The sequence below is a fragment of the Pleurodeles waltl genome, chromosome 8 (genome assembly GCF_031143425.1).
Source record: "Pleurodeles waltl isolate 20211129_DDA chromosome 8, aPleWal1.hap1.20221129, whole genome shotgun sequence".
NCBI lineage: Eukaryota > Metazoa > Chordata > Amphibia > Caudata > Salamandridae > Pleurodeles > Pleurodeles waltl.
In genome coordinates this window covers 923,045,548-923,067,291 of record NC_090447.1, presented here as the reverse complement: position 1 = coordinate 923,067,291, position 21,744 = coordinate 923,045,548, and positions in this window count along the sequence as shown.

The window sequence follows — 21,744 nt, the reverse complement described above, 5'->3', positions numbered from 1 at the left end:
GTCTTTGCCCTGTTCAGCGGTGCTTAGCCATGGCAGTCTTTGCCCTGTTCAGCGGTCTTCACCATGGCGGTCTTTGCCCTGTTCAGCGGTCTTCACCATGTCGGTCTTTGCCCTGTTCAGCGGTGCTTAGCCATGGCAGTCTTTGCCCTGTTCAGCGGTCTTCACCATGGCGGTCTTTGCCCTGTTCAGCGGTCTTTACCATGGCGGTCTTTGCACTGTTCAGCGGTGCTTAGCCATGGCAGTCTTTGCCCTGTTCAGCTGTGCTTAGCCATGGCGGTATTGCCCTGTTCATCGGTCTTCACCATGGCGGTCTTTGCCCTATTCAGCTGTGCTTAGCCATGGCGGTCTTTGCCCTGTTCAGCGGTCTTCACCATGGCGGTCTATGGACTGTTCAGCGGTGCTCTGACATGGCGGTTCGGATACTGACATTGGTGTGTGGCATGACGATCTCCACACTGGACATTGGTGTGTGGCATGACGATCTCTACACTGGACATTGGTGTGTGGCATGACGATCTCTACACTGGACATTGGTGTGTGGCATGACGATCTCCACACTGTACATTGGTGTGTGGTATGACGATCTCCACACTGGACATTGGTGTGTGGCTTGACGTTCCATCATTGCCCAGCGGGGCTGTGGGATCCTGGTTCCTCCTGGGCTGTGACTCCGGCGGTGGTCTCCTGACCAGTAACGAGACTTGGGCCCTCCTGGGCTGTGACTCCGGCGGTGGTCTCCTGACCAGTAACGAGACTTGGGCCCTCCTGGGCTGTGACTCCGGCGGTGGTCTCCTGACCAGTAACGAGACTTGGGTCCTCCTGGGCTGTGACTCCGGCGGTGGTCTCCTGACCAGTAACGATACTTGGCCCTCGTGGGCTGTGACTCCGGCGGTGGTCTCCTGACCAGTAACGATACTTGGGCCCTCCTGGGCTGTGACTCTGGCGGTGGTCTCCTGACCAGTACCGACGGTGCTGGTGGTTGTGTCTCGACCGCCGAAAATGATGGCACACTTCTCCTCGGGACCTTCCCCACCTTCTTTGGAGTTACAGCTGACTCACCAATCGCCTTCGATCCCATTTCAGTTGTTGTCCCACCAGGAGTCCTGACACGGTCCCGTCGTCCACTCTCCAATTTCAGAGCCTTTACAGGGGGTGGGCTGCCAGTGCCTTGGCTCCGGGTCCTACTGCCTGCCCTGGTGGACGGTGCACTCCAAAAACCTGGAACACGCACCACTGGCACTGGAGGCTTTTTGGCTGAGGCGCTACGACGGGACTGATGAACTGGAGGGGGTGGTGGCAAACAGGTCAATTTGACAGATGGACAGTTTCTGACAGACACTGGGATGGGTAACTGGAGGGGGTCTGGGAGTGGAGGTAGAGGAGGTGGTTGTAGGAGGTGACACTTTAGGTGTTTTGGGTGCAGGTGCAGGTACTGGAGGCTGTCGTGAGGTGGATGGATGTTGGGTGAGTGATTGCCGGCGTTTGGGTACTTTGGGAGGGGCGTCACAGACACACTGGGAGAGGACACAGGGGACGTGTAAATGGCAGTGGAGGTGGTGAGTGCAGGTGAGCGGCTTGTGGTGCTGGGTGTCCTGGTGCGAGTCCTAGTGCCTGTAGATGTGGTGCATGCATGTGTGTGTGTAGACGACACTGGGAGGGAGGAGGGAGAAGCGGGGGAGGGGGACACAGTGGAGACAGTGGATGTTGCTGTGTCTGTATGGGTGTGATGCTTGTGTGAGTGCCTGTGGTGTGTGTGGTGCCTATGTTTGCTTGAGCTACTTTTGGGTGTTGACTTGTGTGCCTGCTGGTCTGTAGGTGTGCTTGGGTTGGGCTGGGGTACAGGGGATTGGGTCTGGGTGGAGGAAGTTGGAGGGGGGAGGCTGGACACAGGGACAATGGCTGCCATCAGTTCTGAGGCCAGAGATTGCAGGGTTCGCTGAAGGACAGCCTGACCAGAATGAATGCCTTCCAGGAATGCATTACCGTGTTGCAACTCTCGTTCTACACCCTGGATGGCATTCACAATGGTAGACTGCCCAACAGTGAGTGACCTGAGGAGGTCAATGGCCTCCTCACTGAGGGCAGCAGGGGTGACTGGGGCAGGGTATGAGGTGCCTGGGGCGAAGGTGATGCCCACCCTCCTGGGTGAGTGGGCACGGGGTGAATGCTGAGGGGCTGCTGGGAGGGCGGTGCTGGTAGGGGAGGTGGCGGCTGTACCTGTAGAAGTGGGGCACACAGATGGTGCCGCCACCACAGGGGAGCTCACATCAGCAGACGAGTCCGTGTCGCTGGTTGGTGATCCTGTGGCCGACGTGAAGCTCCCCTCGCCCTCCGTCCCACTGGTGCATTCAGAGTCTGTGGTGTGGCCCTCTATGGCCATGTGGGATGCAGCTCCCTCGTGTTCCGGTGCCACTGTACCTCCGCCTGATGATGCTGATGTACAAAAGGACAGGGAGAGCAGGAAAGGCGGGGGAGACAGAAGAAAGAGAGTTTTAGTGCATGGCATACTGCTACCATTGGCGGACAAGACAGGCGCAGCAGCCCCATGCATTACGCCGTGCTCCTGCCCTCTGCACATGCAATTTCTGGGATATGGCCTACATGGCAATGGTCGAAATCTGCGCACATGGATGGCAAAGGGGCAACTATACATCAACTTGCCTCTGTTCTGAGCTAGGGTAGAGTCCCACATGGCCTACATTACTGAGGGGCCTTGCCTACCTAACTCGCCCTGGCCTAGGGACACCCACAGCCCACCTCCCCCCCCCAAACACCTCAACTGCACGCAAAGTCCACAGAATGGGGTTATACTCACCCCCTTGTGTCTGCTGTGATGTCCTTAAGCGCCCATCCAATTCCGTGTAGGCCACCGCCAGGTTTCGGAACATCAGGGGGGTCATGGTGCGACGGGCACCCCTCCCACGTTGGGAGGCCATCCCCAGCTGAGCCTCCGCCGTCTTCTTGCTGCAGCGGCGAATGTCCTCCCATCTCTTACGGCAGTGGGTGCCCCGTCTCTGGTAGGCCCCCAGGGTCCGGACTTCCTTGGCGATGGCACGCCAAATGTCCCTCTTCTGGTGGGCGCTGACCTACATGACATGCACAAGGAAAGAGGAACAGTCATTACCTACTGCACCGTCAATGTGAGTGGCCCCCTCCCAACTCTGTCCATGTGGCCCATTCATCCCCATGCATTTCTGTTGTAAGAACTCTGCCCCCTTCCCTCTCCCACCCAGCCCTGTCCACCCAGGCCTAGCCCATCCAACGTGCCCCCTGTGTACTAACCTGTTGGTCTGGAGGACCGTAGAGTAGCTTGTACTGGGGGAGCACCCCATCCACAAGTTTCTCCAACTCCTGTGCAGTGAAGGCAGGGGCCCTTTCCCCAGACGCAGCAGCCATCGTCGCTTCCAGACCGAGGTCACAGCAGCACTAGCAGTGTAGGTCCTCTCCTGTCGTAGGTCAGGTATCTAGTGATTGAAGAGATAGAAAATGGTGGTGACGTCCGCGGCGGGGCGCATCATCACCGCCAGCGCACCTGTTCATTGGCTTCTGGGACCCATAGGGTCCTATGTTAACCAATGCAGCATTGCGCCGCGCTCTACGACCGCCTACCGCGACGGTGTCCAACGCCAGCACAGTCACCCCACAATTCCATTGTCCCAGTTTAAGGGTCAGGCAGCCGCCATTTCAGGGGCCCACATGGCTTCATTTACTACTGCGTCACACATACCGAGGCCTACACTCAAAACATTTCCCGGATGGGTTAATTGTCTGTTGTAGTCTTGTGTGTGACTGTGGGTACATACCTGGAGGAATGGTGACAGTTTCTTCGCTGTTGTCCTTCTTAGGCACCGTCAGTTGGGACATATTGGAAGATGGCGGAATCCGCTGGTGTACCGACCGCTGGTGGACCTGTTGACAATGGAAGAGAGACATTTGATCGTGACCTACCAGTTCAACCGTGCCACAATCCAGGAACTATGTACACAGTTGGAGTCAGACCTGATGTCACCAATCTGCCATCCGACTGGAATCCCCCCTGACGTTCAGGTGCTGTCAGTGCTCCATTTCCTTGCAAGTGGGTCATTTCAGACTACTGTGGCCATGGCATCAGGGATGTCCCAGCCTATGTTTTCCAACGTGTTGTCCAGAGTGTTGTCTACCCTGCTGAAACACATATGGAGATACATCATTTTCCCTGAGGTGGAGGATTTGCCTCCAGTGAAAGGTGACTTCTATGCCCTTGGACATATCCCAAACGTCATAGGTGCCATTGATGGGACCCATGTAGCTCTGGTCCCCCCCGCAGGAGTGAACAGGTGGACAGGAACAGGAAGAGTTATCATTCGATGAATGTCCAGATGGTCTGTTTGGCAGACCAGTACATCTCGCAGGTAAATGCTATGTTCCCTAGCTCAGTGCATGACGCCTACATCCTGTGGAATAGCAGCATCCCTGATATAATGGGTCAACTCCAGAGGCACTGTGTATGGCTATTGGGGGACTCTGGTTACCCCAACCTGTCATGGCTATTGACCCCAGTGAGGAATCCCAGGACCAGGGCAGAGGAACGGTACAATGAGGCCCATGGGCGGACTAGGAGGGTGATCGAACGCACCTTCGGCCTCCTGAAGGCCAGGTTCAGGTGCCTCCATATCACAGGTGGGTCCCTATTCTACTCACCGAAGAAGGTGTGCGACATCATCATCGCCTGCTCCATAATTTGGCATTGCGACGCCAGGTGCCTTTTCTTCAGGAGGATGATCCAGATGACGGTGTTGTAGCAGCAGTGGAGCCTGTGGAGCCTGTGGACAGTGATGAGGATGAAGCTGATGAAGAAGAAAACGACAACAGGGAGTCAGTCATACAGCAATATTTCCAGTGAGACAAAGGTGAGTACATTTTCAGGTTTAACATAACATTAACTTTCACACGTCTACCTCTATCCTGTACCTACATTTCACTCACTATTTGTTAACTGAGTTGTCCCCTTCCATTTCAGTTTCACAAATGTGGTAACCTACGTGTCAACAGCTTGCACCCTTGAAAGGCTTGTGATGTGTGACATTGGTATGTTGGCCTTCAAATGGGTAACCATTTTGACACTCTAATTGACAATACAAAGTTCAAAATCATTGACTGACTCCAGCTTTATTAGTGTTTGAAGGGTGTTTATTTAAGTGCATAACAATGAAGGGGGGGTTGTGAAATGGGGATGGGTTATGGTGGAAGAATGTCCATGGCAGAGTCCAGTCTATTAGTCTCACAGGTACATTACACATCTGGCCATTGGAAGTGGAGCTGGGGCAGTTCCGATTTGGACAGGGTAACAAAGTGGTACAGTGGGGGGACAATCAGGGTGGTCTTATTTCCTGGCGGGGGTCTTGCCATCTTGCTCTGTCCTGTTCCTGGATCTAGGGACCGCTTTTGTGGTGGTTGTCCGTCTGCAGGGGGTGGGGTGCTGGTGTGTTGGTCCTGTGGCGGGGCATCCTGTCCACTAGCGCCGGCGGAGGTGGTGGGCATTTCATCGTCCTGGCTAGTGTCAGGGGCCCCTTGGAGTGCCACGGTGTCCCTAAAGGTCTTTTGAATGTCCGTCAGCACCCCTCAATGGTGCCCAGGGTGGAGCCGATGGTCCTGAGCTCCTCCCCGAGCCCCAAATACTGCTCCTCCTGCAGACGCAGGGTCTCCTGCAACTTGTCCAGGACCGTTGCCATCGTCTCCTGGGAGTGGTGGTATGCTCCCATGATGGAGGAGAGGGCCTTGTTGAGAGTAGGTTCCCTTGGCCTGTCCTCCCTCTGTCGCACAGCAGCCCTCCCAGTTCCCCTGTGTTCCTGTGCCTCCGTCCCCTGGACCGTGTGCCCACTACCACTGCCCCCAGGTCCCTGTTGTTGTTGGGGTGTTGGGTTAGCCTGGGTGCCCTGTAGTGGTGGACACACCGCTGATTGACCAGTCCTGGGTAGGGAGGAATGGGCCCGCTGGGTGGGTGCTGTGCTGGTGTTACCAGAGGGAGGAAGTTCGGTGTTGGGCTGTGGCTGGGCAAGGGGAACCGACTGTCCTGAGGCCCACGATGGTCCGGGCTGGTCATCAAGATCCAGTAGGGCAGAGCTGCTGTCGTCACTGTGGGCCTCTTCTGGTGGTGGAGTGGTGTTGTCTGATGACGTTCCTTCGGGTTCCTGCGGGGGTATAAGTACATGATTATTGCATGTGTGTGTTTCATGGTGTGCTATGGTTGGGTGTGCGTGTACACCAGTGCAGGCATTCCTGTGTGGGGGCTTGTGTGCTGATGGTTGGGGGGTGTTCTGGGTATGTGCAGTGGGCATGCTTTAGTGATGGGTATTCATGCTTAGTTGTGTCATGCAGATCTTGGGGTTGGGATGGGTGGTTGGTGTTATGGGTACATTAGTGAGGAGTTAGGGTGATAGGGGAGGGTGTGAGGGTGGGGGTGTGTGATAACATGCAGGTAAGGCTAAAACATTATGGTGCAAATTTTAATTCCAACAACCATAGCGTAGATCTTCCCTGCATTGCCATATATACAATAGGACCTGTACAATTATCTCCAATAAGTTTAGAAGAAGTAATAGTGCCTTAGAAAAGTCTGCCAACTCAAAGTCACCTGACCCCGATGGAGCCCCAATGGATGCATTTAGATCTCATGTTATCCTTTGGGCTCCTATATTAGAACACATCTGCAATGCTGCAACTGCTGGTGGGTAAGAGCCCACCACTTAGAGAGTATCATAGTACCAACTTTTTAAGAATGGGGATGGGGAGAAGCACGGTGCTACCATCCAATATTCCTCCTGGACTCTACTGCCAAATTAATGGCAGGATCCCTCCGGAGATGATGGAAACCTGGGTGTCGGAAAATCATATCCTTATGGACTCACAATATGGGTTCTTTAGGGACATTGGTATGATGGAACAATGTGACAATTTACATCTCCTCATAAGCGAATAAACATAGCAAAAAAGGGACATATTCATCCATGGTTTGTAGATTTATCTAGCACCTTAGATTTAGTGAATCGTGCTAAGTTGTTGCAGACTCTGGCTCAGATGGGTGCACCAATTAGAATTATTACATTTTGAAACAACTGTATAACCACTTAACTGCTCGTGTATGATACAGACACAGGGGGAAATGTACATCCTGTTTTAAGGTCACATGCGGGATATGACAGGGCTGTGTCCTTGTCCCCCTTTTATTTTCACTATATACTAATGCGGAGGATGAGATGTTACAAAAAGTAAAAGCCGATGCTCCTAGGTTTGATGAACCTTCACACCCGTTCTCCTCTATGCTCATGATGCACTGTTGATTTCTAGAACTGCTAATGGGCTCCAGCCCTTGATTGACACCTTTATCGCTTATATGGAGGATAAAGATATGAAAATTACATTAACGAAAACATTCACCATGGTTTGCAGAAAACAGAAGACCAAAAAATAGATCCATCATATTCACGGGAAGGGTTTAGCAGAGACTCAAAATTTCATCTTGACATACAATGTTCAAGCAGTGGTCATTGGAGTTCACAGCTGAAAGCTGAGAACCTTACATTTTTAAGATCTACAGAAGCCCTTTTCAGACTTTCTGCTACAATAGGAAACAATCCTATTAGATATTTATTGACCCTATACAAAAGCAAATGTCTACCTAGTGTTAGTTATGGGGCCCCATTGTCTGGATGGGCTAATTGCACCTCTCTATAGGTATGAGAAAATTGATTTTTAGGTAAACTTCTGACTATTCCTAGGACATCTTTCTCTTATATTGTTCACAAGGAATTGAGAATGTCATTCGTTGAAGACTCAATTCAGATAAGTCCTGTTTTATTCAGGCACAGCATATGGAGTACAACTGGTACAAAATTCACCAAAGATTTCATTACAGATTGTTTGCACCTTGAGCACAGAGAGAAGATCCCATGGTTGGACTATAACAACAGCCTAAAGATAGTGGATAAAAGTTTAAGTATTATCGACCCTGCTAACATTGATGCTATAGTAGAAAGGAATTAAATGCCATTCCTCTAGGGATGAGAGAGAAAGAAAAGGACAAGTAAGAGATTAATAAGTCTTCTGTATGCAGCTACTCCTCAGGCCCTGTAAAAGAAGGAATTCAAAACAGCTGGGCACACTGCATTTAATAGTTGCCTTTCCAAAAATGACAGTTTGGGTATATTCACTCAGTCAAATATGCACTATATTGTGTTTTGTTAATTTTATCACCACATAAGAAAACAAATATCATGACCACTGTTTACAAATGTAAAGTTTATGTATCATCAGTGTGAGAAAACAGGGCTGATTGCAGAGGCTCCCTAACTTTTTGCCCCCATTTTCCACTTTTTGCTGGTGTTTTCCTGACTCTGTTTGTGCCCTGGGTATTCCTAACCAGTCCCAGGGCCTATGCTCTGTGTAAAATCAATATGCAAATTAGGCAAAATATAAATGGCTAAGTCAACCTACCTATAAGTCCCTAGTATATGGTAGGGCATGTAGGTTTAGGGACCACAGCATAGGTAGTGCACCCATAGGTGCACTGTTGAGGTGCCCAGTGTAATTTTAAAGGCAGGCTTGCCTTGCTGACTGCTTTTAAATTAAAGTTATATACAAATTCAACTTTGGAATGAAAAGTAGTTCCAAAGTCTTAATCTACCTTATTTTTTACATATAATTCACCCCTAAGGTGTGCCCTATGTGCCCCAAGGGCTGGGTGCCATGTAACTACAAACAGGGACCTTATAAAAATAGTTTTATAAGCCCTGGTGAGGTAAAACAGCCATATTCGTTTTTCCCTCATTGTAGTGAATGGTCTTCATAGGCTAGAATGGGAGACTTTATTTTAATTTTAAAAGTCCCCTTAAGTGACAGATACAAAGAGTTTGGTATCAAATTAATTGTTATAATAAATCCCACAACTTCCAGTTGTTGGATTTAATATAACTTGTTCAGGTAAAGAGTTTTAAACTTTACCTGAAAAGGTGCCAACTTCAACCCTGCATTGTTTTTGCTGCTGTGCTTGGAGTGGCCAGCCTCTGGCAGCCTGGCCAGGCTGCCTTGATGAGGTGTGAAATGGCCTGGCTTCAAACAAAGAGATGTGCCTGTGGGAGGAGATCTCCCCTCAGCAGATGGTGAGGCAGGAAGGGTGAGGGCTGCCAAACTGCTCTCCAAAGGCAGAGAAGGACAATTGTAGCAACCCAGCAACACCCCCACATCTTGCAAACCCAGACAACTAGGTGCCCCCTTGATTAGATTGGGAGAGGGCAGGAGATGGGTGTGTTTGTGATTTCTAGCTACAGCAGTGGGTGGGCTCAGCCAGATGTAACCTCCAAAAATCACTTTCAGTCATGATGGATTTTTGAGGAATGTTGCCTCCTGGGATTGATTTTTGCCACACTTCCCAGGAAGGGGTCATCACAGGGGGAAGGACCCTGCACCTGATTGGAGAATCAGGACCCCCCTGTTTTTCACCCAGGAACAAGGATAAAACTGGCAGACCTGCACCCACACCTCAGATCCCCATCAGATTCCAACAAGGAAGAACCAAAGGAGAAGAAGGACTGCCCTGCTGGACCCATGGCCTGCACCTGGACCCTGCACTCTAAAGGACTGCACCAGCTGCACCTTTGGGTTTTACCACAAGAAGTACTTTGCCTGGCTTCAACTGGTTTAAGGAGGGACTCCCTGTTTGGTACAGATGAAAACGTACTAACTAGAGTACCCTGCAACAACTCCTGAAGAAATCAACCAGCTGACCACTGTCCAGTGGCCAAAAAGTAGTTTGTGCCAGGTGCATTCTGGGAGTTGTAGTCCACACCCCCAAGGATCATCTCAAAGCTTCTGGAACCTTGGGGTGAGCTGTGAACCACAAAAGAACCTTAAAGGAACATCTGGGTGAAGATCCTGAATTTTAAAAAAAAGCTCCATAGAGGGACCGACCCGCCGTGGCAACTCTAGCCGGCTTGCCTCAACCGCGACCCAGCCTGATTTGCAGGTTCGTCCCGGTGAAGAAAATCTCCAAAAAAGAGACTAAGGCCCATATTTATACTTTTTTAGCGCTGTATTTGCGTCATTTTTTTACGCAAAAGCGGCGCAAACTTGCAAAATACAATTGTATTTTGGAAGTTAGCACCGTTTTTGCATCAAAAAGTGACACAAATGCGGCGCAAAAAAAGTATAAATAAGGGCCTAAGTCCGAACGTAGAAAGTTGACCGGGATCTCCCAGCCAGCGTGTCTGAGGAGGGCTCCAAGGACGTCGGATCAAGATCCAGGTTTACCAGGTCGAAGGATTTTCACCTTGAAAAAATGACTAAGTTCGAAGGTAAAAATCTCTACCGAGGGTTCCCGCAACGCATATCCAGAGAAGATTTCCAGGAGGTAGGAATGGACTGGCAGGTTCGTCCCGCTGAAGAAAATCTTCAGAAAAACGACTAAGTGCAAAGGTAAACTTTTGACCGAGGCCTCCCGCGGGCTGTAGCCGAGCTGGGCTCCATCGCGGTCGGCCTTAAACTTTGACTTTGCCCCGGTCGAGGTGGAACCAGATGACCCAATTGGCACTTTTTGTTTCTAGGTGCTAAAAAAACCCAATAATTCTTTAAAAATTCATATCTTTGGTTCCCCTTATCCGATTGTATTCGTTTTTGTGTCATTTTAAAGATAAAAATATGAACTATTTTTATAAATTGGTTTTGGATTTTTAAACTGTTTCCTGTGTTTTATTTAATTACTGTTTTGTGATATTTGAATGCTTTACACTCTGTCTCCTAAGTTAAGCCTTGTCGCTCATTGCCAAGCTACCAAGGGTTGAGCTGGGTTTAATTTACTGAGACCTAACTGGACCTAAGTGGCGGTTAGTGGCCTATTGCTAAGTTTAGGTACCTACCTGCCCTTACCAATAACCCATTTTCCAACAATCAGGAAGTCTTCAATGATATGCTGTCACTTGACAACATGGTCATATTTAACTCTGTTTCTACTTTCATTTCAATGGCCATTATGAGAAGGAAACATCTTTCACATTTGGAAGCGCTAACATACAAGGCTGAGACATGATAATTAGCTTGATGGAAATATTTGTGTTATGTTTTACCATGCTTGGGCCAAACCATAGATTTTCTTTTGTAACCTCTTATGTTGCTGGCAACTATAACTTAAAGTGAATGAGCTGAAGCTCGATGCATTCTTTGCTTCTATAAGTCATATGTGAATGGGTCACCTTAAGGAGATTTTTGTGAGCCCTGTGCATAGTTTATTGCTATTGTATTTGTTTTTATCTTTTTAACTTTGTAATGAATTTTAGTGAAATGATCTTATCATGTTATTGTATTCTGTCTTATAGTCGTGACTCTTTTATGGATTTTTATCTGACTAAAGATTTAGTTGATTTGATTTGGGTCTTTTTGTGTTGTGTTTTGACTGGATTCCTGCCTGAGTTCTGCCTAAATACACATTTCCTCTACGTTAAACCTCTGTAATAGCTGATAGGATTTGAGCTCAGGTTAATGTAGTGATTTTAATTGTTCACACTGCCAAGGATTATAGTTAATATTTGACATGGTTTCTCACCTTACTAAACTAATACCCCAATTTCTCACATATTACACTAGAAGAGTATCCTTCCAATACTATGTATAGAGAAACTCAACAGTGCAGCACCAGTACAACACCAGTGCAGTGTGTAAAAACACTTTTCTTGTTAACACTTACCTTAAGTAGGTATTTTGTGCAAACTCATTTCTTCCAATTTTACCAGTTAAAGCATTGTGTCAAAAACCATGGGTGGTAATGTGGGTATGCCCATGTACCACCAAGAGGACATCCCCTCAATGACAAGCAATGCAAAACAGAACAATTGAATGTTTGTGTGAATTTTAGAGTGACTTTACAGTGCAAAATATTTTTACACTAGAGTACATATGTTAAGTATGTTATAAAAGCTTTGCACCACTTTGTATCACTTTGCACATGTGAAAAGTCTTGATTAATCTGCCCCCACAAGTCTGTATCCTCTAGTGACTGCTGAAATAGTAAGGAAGGGTCATTGCATTCAGGAGCTTCCTGTTGAATGTTGCCACCCATAACTTTTTCCTACATATGCAATAATATTTTGTTACAGCCGAAACTATTAGTTCAAAAAATGCAGTGCAGCAAGTAATGTTGCTGCACTGTGTTGTGTGAATGAGAGAGAGCAAGACTACTCCTTCTCTACTAAGAATGAATGCAGTTCTACTCTTTCTGCACTGGCACACCACTCGCAGCCATGCTCCAATGCAGGCACCCTTGTGCTACACTACTAGAGTGCCTGTATTGTAGTCAGCATAGTTTTGTGTGAAGGAAATGGCCCCTTCTTTTAGAAAGTCTACACTTTAAGGCATGTTCTCATTTGTATGTCTGATAGAATGCAGTACACATGCAAAAATCAAAAAGGGGGAGAAAAGGAAAAAGAAAATTGTTACCTCTTCCAAATGGAGGCATATGCTTTTTGTGCAAATTTCTGACTACAATTCTTTGTAGATATGGATCCTCATCATATCAGGTGGTTGGTTGCATGGGAACACCCATGCACCACCCATGGAACACCCCTTGATCCAAAGAAATGCAAGCAGCACATAGCAATGTGTTGTGCTACTTTCGGTTACAATGCAGGGCAAATCATGATTTGTGTTAAATTATACATGCCTCCAGTAGACTTTGCATCAGGTCTGTGTTGAAAAATAATTCAAATTTGATGTGAAGCCTTTACAAATCTGGGACTTCTTTAATAATGCACCTTATTTCGTCAATCAATGCATAAGAAAGAGGATGCAAGTTAAACATATGATCAATGTTTATGAGTTAATAGCTATCTGCAATTTCAACGCAGCAAGGTGATGAAGTAAACTGTGATTTTAGATGATTATGTGAAAGATAAAATATTGGGAATTGAAAGCTGCTTCCCACACATGCATCTGTTTTTACTCACACATTGTACGTTGTTCTCTTCACATAGGCAAATAAAGCCAGTACCAGGAAAACTTTGATTGCAGTAACGATATCTGAGCTTGAAAACCTGAAATAGGAAAACATACCTTCTTCGGTGACTAACTAGTCTGCACTTAAACAGGGGCCTTAATCAGCATGTAAATTGTGCAACTTTTAGTCCAATTTTACATTAAAGAGGGGTGTGTGCCTGGTCCAGGATGTAGGTGCATCCCCTTAAGCTTTTAAAAAGCTCTTTGATGATGTGGCTTTATATGATACTATCCAGATAAAGGAGAATGGTCCTGATTTACAAACAGCATTTTTATAGTAGGTTTCATAGTATAGCAATAGGACTAGAAAGCATACTAATAAATGATATTCACAAATTATGCTTCTAATGTAGTATTGCCAAAAAAAAGTATTACATCCAAAATCCACACTTCGCCAACAATGGGTACTTCAACACTCTCCCTTAGAAAATAATGAAGCCAGGGACTTTAAATAAAATCCCATAGAAATTATCTCAAATTTAATTACATTATATTAAATGTTTGAAATATAAAATCATTTAAACTATTATTAACAATCTAAAAAGTGCATGATTATTCTTTAATTATAAAATATTTTTAAAACCTCTTTCGAATCTAAACAATAATGTAACTTGTTTGTTTCTTAAAATATAATTAAATTAATTGTGATTCATTCTGTTCATCACTTCTAATAAGTATTAAAGCACAATATAATTCGTTTTATTTCTTTAGATGGGAATGTATTATTTATTGTTAACTTTTAAAGAACAATTTTGCTGTAATTCAATATATTTGAATTAATTAAAGAATACATTCAAAATAATTTCTTTAGTGCACGAACATTTTGTTTCTTCTACATTTGAAATACATTTACAAATTTAATTTACTTTAAAATTGAAATAAAGTAGTTCTAATATTTTTTGTTAAGATTAATAAACTTGTCCAATGCTCCTTACGCTTTACCATACAGAGATCGCTGCTCCTACTGCGTAGTCTCTCTCTGTGAATGGCTTTCTTAATCAATATCTTACCCATGTTGCTTTTTATGCAGATTGATTTAAAAATGTTTGTACTTAGAATATTGGTACATATTATTTTAAAAATGCATCACTGTTCCTGCATGATTTAATGGAAGACTGTGCACAAAAATGGCCTCTGAAGGCACTAGAGTATTAACATTTTGATTTCCACAGTGCTTCTTCAAACTACTGTTTTCAGCTACATTAGCCTGTTTTTTAATGCTGAACAATGAGTTTTCCTGCCCTAGTCCGTGATATTGTTGTAAATGGCGATCCATGTGCAATACTCTGTTCAACCGTGCCAGCACTCCATGGCATTTCATTATACAAAAACATCATATTTATCACTTTCATGTACAGCCAGTCCCCTGCTGTTGCTCTAAAAAATCAATTCTCATTCTAAGCTTTGAAGATGCTTATTTCTCTGGGGACACTGCAGGGCAGTGACAACATGTTGGATATACATTCACATTATAATCCCAATGGTTATATTTACATGTTACATTTTAGATATCTAAATGTGTCACTTCTTAAACGTTTTACCCGGAAATGACGATGTTCATTCCTACAGACTGTGACAAACAAGGGCTATTATTGACATTTTTTATGTAGTAAACGTATACGAAAATATCAGTATGTCTGAAAAATATATTTTCCTCGACATTGCAACTGTATCAGTGCATACTCAGAAAACCAAGAATTATGAAACAGTACTGTTACTCTAAAGTGTTTGTCTTAATTACTATTTTTCAAACCATATGTGGACAAATATGCAGCACTTTTTCTGCACTTGTCCAACCCCTCTGAAAATATGACTCTTCACTACGGTTCACCTAACATCAAATCCGTAATCACCGTATGTCATCTCACAATGTCACTTCTGTTTTAGAGCTAGCAATAAGCAATTTATAGCTCCAGTTCAAGGAGGTAACCTTTGACCCACAGAAACTGCACCTCCTATAATCGCCTTCTCCCTTTGTTGTAGAAAAGTCATATATTGTCTGGCATGAAATGTCGTCATTCGTTCAGAAAAGTGGACAAGCCAGTAAAAGTAATTAATCATCGCACCGAATAAGTAAGGATGTTATTGATGATTAAGATCATTACAATTAAAAAACAAAAAAAACGAATTATTTCCATTTAAAAACAATAGGTGGCCATCGATACACTAAATGTAGTGTGGCAGTCTGCTTCTTTGGGGAAGCCCTGTGTTATAAAATATAAAAGCATTCTAATAAGATCTTTGAAACACGATATTTAATGAACAATATTTTCCAGAGGTCATAAAAATCTTCGGTATGTACATTAGCATATATCAATAAGTTACTGACAACACTGGAACTCAGAATGTAAAAACATAATCAGCAGGTCCACAGAAACTGAATTGTTCTCACACGAACACCATCCAGTCTGAATTAAATATTCCTCACGGTGAACTTCTATACAAATGGATACAAATTGTAATGTAAATTCACCCTCATCTCTTTTTGTCTAATAAAAACACAATCTGCATATTTAGTTAATGTCCTGAAACTAACCAGTCAGTTCCAGATACACACACTGTTCCAATGTCTGATTTGCGAGAAAGCAGCTTCAAAAGTCTCACAGATCTAACTCATCCTACTCCAACCCATGTGCGAATACATTCAGAGTACCACTTAATTGTTATAGTTACCAACAGTTGTCTGTAAAGAGCAGGTTAAGTATATCCTTCATGATTAAGGAACATCATGGATTGAAATGTACTAGATTGCACTTCTTTCTTAATACATCTTCTGCCAGGCTTCCCAGGTGACTGTTTGTGTTCTACAAATCTCAAAACACCGATGTACATTCCTTTAACAGACGTTTACATGATGCCTCCTTGCTGTGTTTCCGTATAAACAAATAGAGCAATTGGTGTCACCATGGCGATTTAAATTTGTCAGTACAAGTAAGTTTTCCACCACTTAAATTAGTCTTCTTAAATTGAACCTAACAGATCAGCTAATGCTGTATAGTTTGAGCCGTATTGCCCTCTGCTCAGCGTATTAACATTGGTTCATTCTGCTTGCAGACGACATCAATCAATATTAATTGCCTGGCCCACAATTATGAGCCAGAGCCACAGGCAAGTTTAATGAAAAAAGTATTTTGGCAAAGGATAGTAGAAATTGCCAAACTAATCTCACCCGACAGAGACAGATTAAGAAGTAACCCGTTTCCATCTACATTACGTCCCTGTTTCATATTCACACTCTTTGTATAATACAGGTAAACATTAGCATCAAATTTAGTGCAAGCAAGATAAGCATTTTAATTGTCCTCATTAATCTTAGCGTCCCATAAAGGGTGCTAATTACGGCTACTAACTTTGCCTGTTAGATCGGGATTATGCAAAATTCAAAGGAACATTACGTTTGCCAAATTCAAAGAACAAGAAAATCAGAAATCTCCTTTTGGGAGGGAAGTGTGAATAATGCTTACAGGCAGGTTGTAAATTGGGCAAAGGCGTTGTGGAGTGTGGAGAGTACCAACAGCTATGAATGCAGTTGACCGACAGTGGATGGAGATTGCTGACGCAAGTAATGAAGACTGTGTTTCAGTGTTAGCCAAAAGAAAGTAAGAAAGGTGCTTTGTGAGCGGCGTGATGACCCCAAACGTGTGTGTTTTTCTAGAAACTATTTTGCGAGTACATTGCCCGAGGCCTGAAGGTGGGTCGATTGCAGAATGCCAGCCTGATGTCATTAGCATTCTTTGCAGTCAAAGATGAGCTAGAGGGCATGGTGCAGGAAAGGACAGACTTGCAGTAAGTCCCTGTAATATTACTGAGCAGTGCTCCGGTTTGTCCGTGTGCATGATGCTTGTTTGTATGGTATCGCCTTCATGTGCCAATTGTGTGCTGCTTTGCGCTTTATCACACTTTTAAAGAATAAATGTTCATTCGTTGCCCGGCAACATTGTGCTGGTATGATCTGAGCAGAGAAAAGGACGCTACCTGCCTATAATCAGGTACTGTGCATTAATACATTTTGTTGCATCGACAATCTGCTTGCTGTTTGTCATGCAGTCTCTATCTCATTGCAGATTTTGCAGCAGCCACTCAGGTTTTCGTTATTATTTTTCCCAAAAGATGGCAGTGAGGATTCACAGAATAAAATACACACGTACCATCGAGCAATTATTGGCATATATAACGTAACTATAGTAAACAATATTGCTACTAGGTCTAAGTGTTCAAACGCTATGCCAAGTAAGAAGGGTGGTATATATCAACCTAGTGACATGTCAGAGTCAGTAATGCCCTATATTATCTATCTAATTTTTGTTATTACAGATTTTTGTGTGTTTGTGTTTTGCGTGTGTGCACGAGCGCTCGCACGTCGGAGTGTGTGTCTGTGGGAAAAGAAACAAATGTAGCACAGTGGATTTTGTAACCAACACACTAGCCTGTGGTGAGAACACCTCAATTTCGTCCTTTCAATGTTATAGGTAGTGTTCATGTTGCACGTTAGAGTAAAATCCCCTAGGGTGTTGCAGATAATAGATCTTGTAGTAACATATGGCCTTCGTTTTGGAAATGGTCAATATTTAAATGACAACCTTGTCAGACCTACCTTCTTCAGAGGCCATTATAGCAGTACTCATGGATTACGTTATTTTTGATCTGCGAGTCTGGCAGTTTATAATCAATGTAGAGGTGGGTTCTCGGTGCACTAGTGACCTTGCCCCTTTACAAATTAAATTAATGCAACTCTTTTTATAGGGCTCACTCCACCTCATGTTTCGGATGTTTCCAATGATTGGCTGGAATTATCCAGCAATAGGCGCGTGGTGAGATGGTCTTCATTTTCGAAATCCAATCTGCTTAATGATAAGCTCCGTGCCTTAGTTTCATGCCACCAGCTCATTGATGACCTTACTGTCCTATCTCCCTCAGGAGTTATGTCCTCTCATCATCATCATCATTAACTTTATTTCGGTAAGTAAAAAACAAACCATTAAAGTACAATACACAACAAAAAGAAAAAGGGCTTCTTAAAAGCAGGGGGGTACTAAAAGAATAAGGTAAAAGCACAGTTAAAAGGGACAAGACAAGTTTAAAAAACAAACAAGAAATAAGCAGCCAGATAAACATCATTTAATATAATGAAAGGCTGTACTCAATAATGAAAATAGTTCCATGAATCAGCACTGGTTAAAAATATAATACACCAATATCTATATCCTGTGGAGCAATCACACATCCAATTTGATAAATATACATAAATAAGTCTAAAAATTAATTCCCCACTCTTGCTTCTTAAAATTGCCAATCTCAGATGTCAGAATAATACAAAAATGTTTTCCTTTTTTTTCCCATTAATAAAACTATCTGGGTGGATGAATTTCGTTTTAAAATTCTCACAACATAAAATGAGGGTTCAGTTCCATAGGTCTATAGATAATCCATAATAAACCAAACCAAGGTCTATGTCCTGTACAACAAAAACTTCAATCATACATCCAAGTTGAGTAAATATACATAGATAAAACTAAACAATAACTACACAGTTTTGTCCCTAAAACTTGCTAATCTCAACCACCAGATAGACTCGAGAAATCTTGCCACTGGTAGAGCTATCTGGACGGACGGGTCGCATTTTAAAATTCTCTCAGCGTGAAGACAGGATCTAACCCCTAATTGTTTGCAAAGCGGGATGAGCCAAAGTGCTCTTTGTTTGTGATATGCTTGACAGTGGAAGAAAACGTGTGAAACAGTTTCTTCACTTTTACAACCCATCGGGCAACCTTTAGATCTATTAGTTGAACTGGACCATTTGTACGTAAAGCAGCACAGAGGGAGAGACCCGATCCTAAACCTGATAAAAAGGGCACGAGCAAATGGAGATAAGTTTGCATCCAAAAAGGGCTCAAATTCGTAATGACTTTTAACAAGTAAAAAATTGTCGGACATAGACAATGGAATAGAACTAGCAAATTGTCCAACCTGAACATTATGCCAATAAGCATCCTTTAACAGCTGTGCAGCATTTTTAGGAATAGAAGTAGGATCATGCCAATAGGAACCTAAGCCAAGTCGAGAAAAGGATTGTTCAACAAAAACGCACCATTTAGATTTGATACTAGAATCGCGGCCCACCACATTGAGAAGGCCACAACGAAAAGGGGTTAGGGCATCTGTTGTCCACAACTGAATCCAAAACAGCAGGGGCCTTAGGGCAGCAATCTGTGAGATTGAGAAAAGATTTAGATCCAGGTGAATGGGCAAGGATGGGGTACTCGATGGAACCTTTAGCATCATTTTTAGAAACTGATTTTCCGCCCTAGCCAGATTCGCCAAATTACAATGGCCCCAAAGTTCAGCTCCATATAAGGCGGCCCCCCTAGCTTGAGCTTTGTATATTTCCAGTGCAGGAGATATTGCAAATTTCGGGGAACTAGAGGCAAATCTGACAATTCCACCCGCCCTCTGCTTCAGGCATAATAAAGATTTATGGCGCTTGGCATGCCAAAGATGTGAATCTTCCACTTTAATACCTAGATAATCAAAGGTACCCACCCTTTCCAAGGGGACATCATCTAAGTATGCAGGCCTCTTCATTTTTTGCCTAATATCTCCAAAGACCATGTATTTTGTTTTTGCTGAATGAATGGAGGAATATGTCCTCTCATGTGGCTCTTTTTGCGGATCTTAAGGAGCTTTTTACCAAACCTCCTTCAACCCAAAACAATTCTTCTTTGCCTAATTGTAAGTGGTTTGATAAGGAGTGTCGGGAGGCCAAGAGCCTTTTGAACAAAGCTTTAAAGCTAAAGAGCCGGGACGCCATTACACACGCGAGAAGAAATTATGCTTCTACTTGTAAGTGATCTAAAATCTAAATATGAGGAAAATTTATGGGAGTGTCTCGCGGAGGCGGCTAGTGCCCGTGATCCTAAACTTTTCTGGACCTTGGTCTCACGTAGAGACCCCACCCTTTCATCTACTCCTGAATGCCACATTGATGCAGAAACTTGTCTCTCCCACTTTCGGGAACTTTATGGGTCCTGCTCCGATTTGAACAACACTCCTACTGATTCTCTATTGTGTCTCCCCCCTGTGCTGCCCTTTACCCTAAAGGAAACAGAGCTGGCAATTCTTGCCCAAAGAACAGGGAAGGCTCCTGGCTCAGACGGTGTTCCATCGGACTTGTATAAATCAGACTTCTCCGTTTGGACCCGATACATCAATAGGTTATCGAACATTGTTTTGACAACTCAATCTTACCCAGACTCGTGGAAGATGGCTATTATCGTCCCCATTCACAAAAAAGGAGATAAGAGTTCCCATGGGAACTATAGACCGATTAGTCTATTAGACAACTTGCAAAAAATATTCTCCTTCCAGTTGTTATCCAGGTTAAAATACTGGATAACAAAATATCAGGTTTTAAGTCATCTCCAGGCTGGATTTCGGGACAAGGTTAGTACCATCGATCAGGTCTTCCGATTTACTACCATCAAGTGGAAGATCGTAGACGCAGACAAAGGCCATTTATTTGTGGCCTTTGTTGATTTGAAATCTGCATTTGACCTTGTCCCGCGTGTTAAGCTTTGGGAGGTCCTGAGCAATAATGGAGTTCCGGGTTCTATGATTAATATTATCAAAGATCTTTATTCTGATAACTATGCCAGAGTTCGCTGGGGTTCGGCTGGCGGCCTGACCCCAGCTTTTCCTACAGCACGAGGTGTGAGACAGGGGTGCGTTCTTGCACCTACCCTATTCTTATTGTTTATTAATGCATGTATCCCATACCTTCTAGATAGCTATTGCGATGGCCCGAATTTTGGTGGGCAGAAGTTCCCCTGTCTTCTGTTCCCAGATGACACCCTGTTACTCTCACGAACTGCCATGGGACTTTCTAGATTGCTCTCCCGATTTTTGGAGTTTTGCAAGGACCATGGGTTGGAAATCAATTCAGCGAAAACTAAATATATGGTCTTTGGGGACAATAGATGCAAAATGAAGAGGCCGGTGTACCTAGATGGCGCTCCCTTGGAAAGAGTGGGCACTTTTGACTATTTAGGTATCAAATTGGAAGACTCACACCTTTGGCATGCACACCGCCAGAAATCTTTATTGTGCCTGAAGCAAAGGGCGGGTGACATCGTAAGATTTGCTTCTAGAGCTCCCAAATTTGCAATGTCTCCCGCCCTTGAAATATAAAAATCTCAAGCCGGGGGGGGCCCTATATGGTGCCGAACTTTGGGGCCATTGTAACCTGGTGGATTTGGCAAGGGCGGAAAATACATTTTTGAAACTGTTGCTAAAAGTTCCTTCCAGTACTCCATCTCTGCTCATCCGTATGGATTTAAATCTTTTTTCTATCTCGCAGATTGCTGCCTTAAGGCCCTTGCTATATTGGATCCGGCTTTGGTCAACAGATACCCTTTCTTCATTTTGTTGTGGGCTTCTCAAACTGGTGGGCAGTAACACTATCAGCAAAACGAAATGGTGTGCTTATGTCAAAGAGTCCTTAATCCATCTAGGTCTAGGGTCCTATTGGCTGGACCCATTTTCCATTCCTAAAAATGCTGTGCAGTTACTGAAGGATGCTTTTTGGCATAACGTTCAGATTGTGCAATTTACTAAGATTGTCCTGCTGTCTATGTCTGATAGTTATTTATCAACCAAATGTCATTACGAATTTGAGCCTTTCATGGATATAGCACTATCCATATTTGCGCGAGCTCTTTATATTAGATTCAG